Raw genomic sequence first — 6,000 nt, 5'->3', positions numbered from 1 at the left:
AGTTCAGAACTGCTGAATGCTATTGTACTACAGAAGACTGGCCTCTTTGCACACCCTCTATTCTTGTACAGGAGCACTGAAGTGAGTGGAATCCACTGACTCAATCACACAAAGCCGATGATTGTTTTTCACTCTACAAATCTCACAGTGCTCCAGTTAAGCAAATACTGATGTGAAGGATAGGCACAACTCCACTGACATTATCCAGGTAACTTTCAGGTACTTCATAAGCCGTTAGAGGGCACCACAGTTGCAAGGCGAGCAGAGTGAAGCTGTTGTAGCTGGCTGCTGCAATCATTGTCGGCGAATGACGGCCATCATACTTGAACCCAGATCTGAGCTTTACGACTCAGAGCAGAGCAAGTGCCTTAATCCTCTGAGCCACTCACCTGCTGGCAAGTAGTGAAATAAAGAAGTGAAAGCATGTTCAGTGTAACAGATCCTTTTTTTTTTTTTTTTTTGCAAAAGTTAAGCACTCTCCCCCAACACTGTGGCGTGGGCTGCATGAGAGGAGGCAGAAAGGGCTCAGTAGCTAACCACATCCGGGCCTGACGGCCTAACTGAAACACAACAGAGATAGCACAGCAGTATGCTTTGAGAGTCAGCCTCCATCACAGGTTCGCAACCTGCTTGGATTTACTCTATTGAAAACCTCGGTGGAAGGACTTCTACTTCTGCGGCTGTGCAAAGAGCCAAAAACAAGAAAGGCCTACACCGCAACACAGTAAGAATCTCAGACATCACTCTTTTGAAGAGCCTTCTCTGAATTTACAGCTTTACACTAATGTTTTTAGAGGTAGGCAGAAACATTTTAAGAAGGTAAGCACACAGGAAAGATGAACGGCGTTGGTCTTTGGATGTGTTTTCAGTGGTGGAGCTGGCAGGTGACATAGGGCAGAAACGTAGTCTTAGATCTTTCAGGCTGCCTTCTTTAGAAATGGTGGATGTGTCAGAGCAAATGTAAGTTCATTGCATGTGTCTTCTGCATCTGTCCTCAGCATGGCGGTGTTCTCCCTGCGCAGCACTCTTCAGAGAGAGATCTTCTCTCCACAGCAGGAAAGGCTTCTGGCTGCATCCGTTGTCTGGAAGGCCAGCAGAAAGAGGAAGAGCACCATTCTGTGTGCTGCAGGTAAAGAAAAAAAATCAAATATAAAAACACCCCTCCTGAAAACATACCTCATCAGTCATGCTGTGTGCTGTGTCTCACCTATGTGAGTTAAAAGCCCATGTCAGCATATAGCTTGGGTTTGCACTGTGAGGAAGCTCTACTGTGGACTCACTTCCAGGCTTAAGTAAAAGAGAAAAATGTGATCTAATGCAGGGGTGAAAACCTTTACTCATTTGAGATGCAGTTTGAGTAACTCATTTTCCAACCACACACTGAGCCATTACAGGTCTCCTCTGACTCATCAGATGCCTGGCTTTGCTCCTCTGTGAGGACTTATCTGATTTCTTTGGAGAGTATTCCTATGAGCTTAGCCAAACGCCCTGGGCTCTGTGATACACCCCTTCTGAGGGATGCCGTTATGCCAGTAAAGACCCACAGGCACTGAAGCACTGGGAAGAAAGTAAAGTGTCATCTCTGACAGAGAAGAAGGGTCTGGAACAGTCGGTTTGATGAAATGTTCAGGGATAGAATTGTTTGTCTTTGAAATGTTTTATGTGGGAGTTGCTTCCAGTTATGACAAGCTACCAAGCTGAGCTGGTGTGCCTATATGATGAGATATTGTTCTTCATGCATCAGAAGTGCCTTTTTATGAATAGTCAGCTAAATCATTGACAGCAGTGTTGTTATTTCTTATATTTTGATGCACAGACAATAATAAAATGGGCAATACTGCCTTTAATAGCTGAAAGTAAACAGAAGGAGGTGACACAGCACAATTACAGCACAATTATAATATGACTTTAAGAAGTCTGTACCACAATTAGATCTGAGTCAGCACATATTGATCTACTGCAAGGCATTAAATTGATACATCAGTTAATCTGACTTTCAAGTTTCAAGTCTTTTTCTCAGTCTTATTCTCTCTCTCTGTCTCTCTCTCTCTCTTTCTCTCTCTCTCTCTCTCTCTTGCTCTCTCTCTCTCTCTCTTTCTCTTTCCTTTCCTCTCCTTCTCTCTCCGCTGCTCTGTAGTGAGTTCGGAGTCATGGGGACAGGTGACCCTGGTGACTGTGAAGGGGGTGAAGGGACATTACAAGCTGTCCTCACGCTGGTCTGCCTCTGACCTTTCCCTTGTCGATGGGAAAGACACAGATAAGGTTAGAAGACAATGTTTAAACATGGATTACTGTGTCGAGAAAAATGAGAAGTCACCCCAAAGCAGTTTTAATTTAAGAAGGGAAGTTCTCCGCTTGTTGTTCACCACATTTCCCACTATATATACATTAAAAGACATGTACACAGATGGTAATAATGTGTTACTTTCATACAGTATGCATTGAATGTTGCAAATATTAAAATATGTGACATTTTGGATTTTATATCTTAATATTAGTTATTTATTAAGGCTATATCCCATTCTTCATTTCACCCTTAATTGATATTGACCATGCTGTGAACTTAGCAATCAGCTTAAACTCCAGGCTTCTCTTGCTACAGAGAGAAATCAGATCATTAGAGTGACTCATTGTTAAATTTTCATGGTTGGAATACTGAGTGTTCTCTGATGCTTACATTGCCTAATAGAGAAACAGCAGAGAGTCTGAGAGGCTTTCCTGCTGTAGCGTCACGTGCTTTGGCTAGTGATGCCCGTGGCGGTTTTGGGCACTAAAGCCTAGATTCAGCAAGTACAGCATGTTTCAATGGTGCACATTAGTCATTCCTGTTACAGATCTGTTTTGTGCTGCATGGTGGTGTGCATCTTGTGTTGGAAACACAAGAATTAGAGTGTATACAGATTTGAAAAAAAAAATGGATGTGACGTGTGTGCCACAATGTTATAGAAAACTTGTGAGAATTATGTGTGTGTTGGCCAAGTTGCTGTATATCAGGGATGTATACCTTGAGAACAATACTGTGAAAAGGCTAAATAAGGGCAAAATACAGATGGATTGAGACAAGAAAATAAAAAAACCCTACAAAACTGTCAAGAAAGTTTGAAGAAAATTAGCTTCTGCAGACCCTTTGGGGATTTCCGCATTGTTTTCCATCTCGGGGATTGGGCTGGATTTGCAGTTTTAAGGTGGAATGTGCTCAGCGCTCAGCGTGTCTGGCGCACTGTGTGGGCGAGGGGCAGCTGGCAGAACGTAGAGCCGATCCTCTGAGGAGGGGCTGAGAGATGAGGCCAGCGGGCCAGGGCTCTCGGAGGCGGGCAGAAAAAGCCCCGCACCAAATCTCCCAGAGCCCCGGCCGCAGCCAGAGCCTCAGCGGAGAGGCAGGCAACACAGACGGCGCTCAGAGGCCTGCGAGATCACACTCCGCCCTCCTCTTCACTCAGTGTGATGGAGTGCGCGGAGACTGCTCTCCACGGAAAAGATAACAATGGCCTCTTGCCCACGTTTGAGTCATGTAGGCTCATTATGCCTTCAACATTATTTAAACCCGTTTCCACTTTGTCTCGGCGCAGTAAAGGTTCCATTTGTCAGCGCTGGCAGAGCGCAGATGAAGCAATTAAAACGTAACATTTGACACCGCTCACCGAGCCGCACCGGCTGGGCCCGCCCACGTAGGGCGACCTCTCCGTCTGTCTCGCGGCAGGACCACACGCTGACACACGCCATTGCTCATAAGTCACGGGAATCTCTTTTCTGGGCCGGCAGGAGACGGTGGAGTTCCACCTGCACCTGGACAAGGTGTATAGGTGGGTGTCCAGCAGCCCCGCAGAGAAGAGAGCCTTCATTACCTGCCTGTGGAAGATCAATCAGCGCTACCTACAGGACCGGGTCAAGTTCGTCAACATCAGCCCTGACATCCTGGAAGGTAGGCTGTTCAGGGCACACCGCTGTGTGGTCATCTGCGAGTGTGCCCATCACTTCACCCTTGCTGTTGTAACACTGTAACACTTCCCCCTTTACTCCGTCACACTGCCCTCCCCTTCGGGAAGCGCGCCCATGCGCTTCACGCACAAAGGCGTCCCTCATGCATCCCCCACCGTACATCTCCCATCCCAGGGTGCCCCTCACACTGTGCTTTACCTATCTCTGGGGTCCCTCACACACCAGGGTCAACTGAACCTGGGGGTCCCTCATACAGCTCACACACCGGGCACACCTCCAATGGCCTCACAGCAAGCCATCCCACTTCTGACACCATTTGTAGCGAAGGGCGAGAGCAGTCACCCCACCCGGCCTCGAACCCAGGTCTACAGGGTACCAACCATGCCACTTTGACCGCGACCCCAAAGAGCCAGGCTCATTGGTATGGCAGTCAGAGCGCATACTCAACCGTAGTGACGGCACTCCGTCACAAGCACACAATGGCTATGAAAGGCCTATCTTCCCTTCTACTGAATATGTGACTGACTTTTAAAACTTTGGTGAAAGAGTGAATGTTCTGTGTCCAGCTACCCACTGTCATCCATCGTATCAATGACAAAATTCTGTTGCCGAGTTTGCAGCTGAGAGTGTTTTGGATTGATGGATATGTTTTTTTGGTGCCTGGTGAATTGGTTTTAAGGCACACACGAAGACGCTATACTTCCCAGATGGCACCTGGTATCTAAAAACAAATCATCCGAAAGTAAACACAGATACATCACAGCAGTAAGATGGCACTGTAATCTGCTGAAAGAAGAAGAGGTACAGTCATTTTAATATGGGTTGCTGGTTAGTAGCGGTGTGTCAGAGAGAAAAGCCCATAAAAAAGAAAAGCAGACCTCAGAGGCATTCGCTGTTTTCCTGATTGCTTTTCTCTCTCTCTTCTCTCAGCCTGGTGGGAAGTCAATGCCACTAATGTTCCGTATTGATGTTGTTGATTTCCTCACCAACACACATATTCGCTCAGTGGAACACTTAATTGCTGCAATTACAATGGATCTGTGTGTGTGTGTGTGTGTGTGTGTGTGTGAGTGTGTGTACGTATGTTGGGGGGGGGGGGGCGATTTATTGTTATGAGGAGCCAATGGCAACATTGCATGGCTGAGAAATGGTTCAGCAGGCGTGACAAATTAACTTCATCTTCAAAAATAAAATTATTGCTCTAAGCCTCTAACAAATTATTAGTAGCATTTTTCCACATCCCATGATCAATACTCATTGTAAAACTCACTTCCCAGGTCTTAAAAATTACTTATCTTTTCAGTTTTTCCTGTATTTCCATTTCAGCTGTATTTTGGGTTAATAACAGCAATGTGGCAGATTGTAAAAGTCACCTAGCCCCAGTTTTTGCCTCAGAAAACTGTGAGCAAAGCTTGAGGACTTGATGTAATTTTCAGGAAGGGGGAATGTCATTTAGTAAAACAGTGACACAGTTATACTTGAAGCTGTGTTGGAAATGAGCTAGTGAGTTGAAAGATGTTTTCTCCCTCGCGGATGTTGCATTACAGCTGCACACTGACTCAAACAAACGGCAGCCTGCTCCTCCATCCGTTCGCCAGAGGGAATTTGGATGTAAGATCAGTGTGTGAGTCTCCTTTTGTTGTGAAAGGTTTGTTATAAACAGATGCAGCTCCGCTCCCAACTGGGGAGGTCTAGAAAGAGAGAATTGCCAGTGTTTCCTGATTCTGATTTGCATTTGAATGTTTTTTTCCCTCATTTTTTATTTCTAATCAAGATATGAGGATGAAACAGATTCATTATTCAGCCACCAAAGCAGTATGACAGTCCCACCCCCCACCCCCCATCCTCATCTCTCTCTTTCTCTGACACACACACACACACACACATACAGATCTTCCCCAGCAGATGGGTGGTGGCTATCAGAACTGAGACAGTCTCTCACTCATGCAGGCTGGAAAAACCTGGACAGTACAAGAAAGACCAGACTTATTTGATATGTTGCTATAATACCCGTCACTTTTGTAAATGTCTGACCCACATTTAAATTACTCTAGATAAATG

This window comes from Megalops cyprinoides, chromosome 16 (genome assembly GCF_013368585.1).
Source record: "Megalops cyprinoides isolate fMegCyp1 chromosome 16, fMegCyp1.pri, whole genome shotgun sequence".
NCBI lineage: Eukaryota > Metazoa > Chordata > Actinopteri > Elopiformes > Megalopidae > Megalops > Megalops cyprinoides.
The sequence above is the reverse complement of the archived record's forward strand: the minus strand, read 5'-3'. Positions refer to the sequence as shown.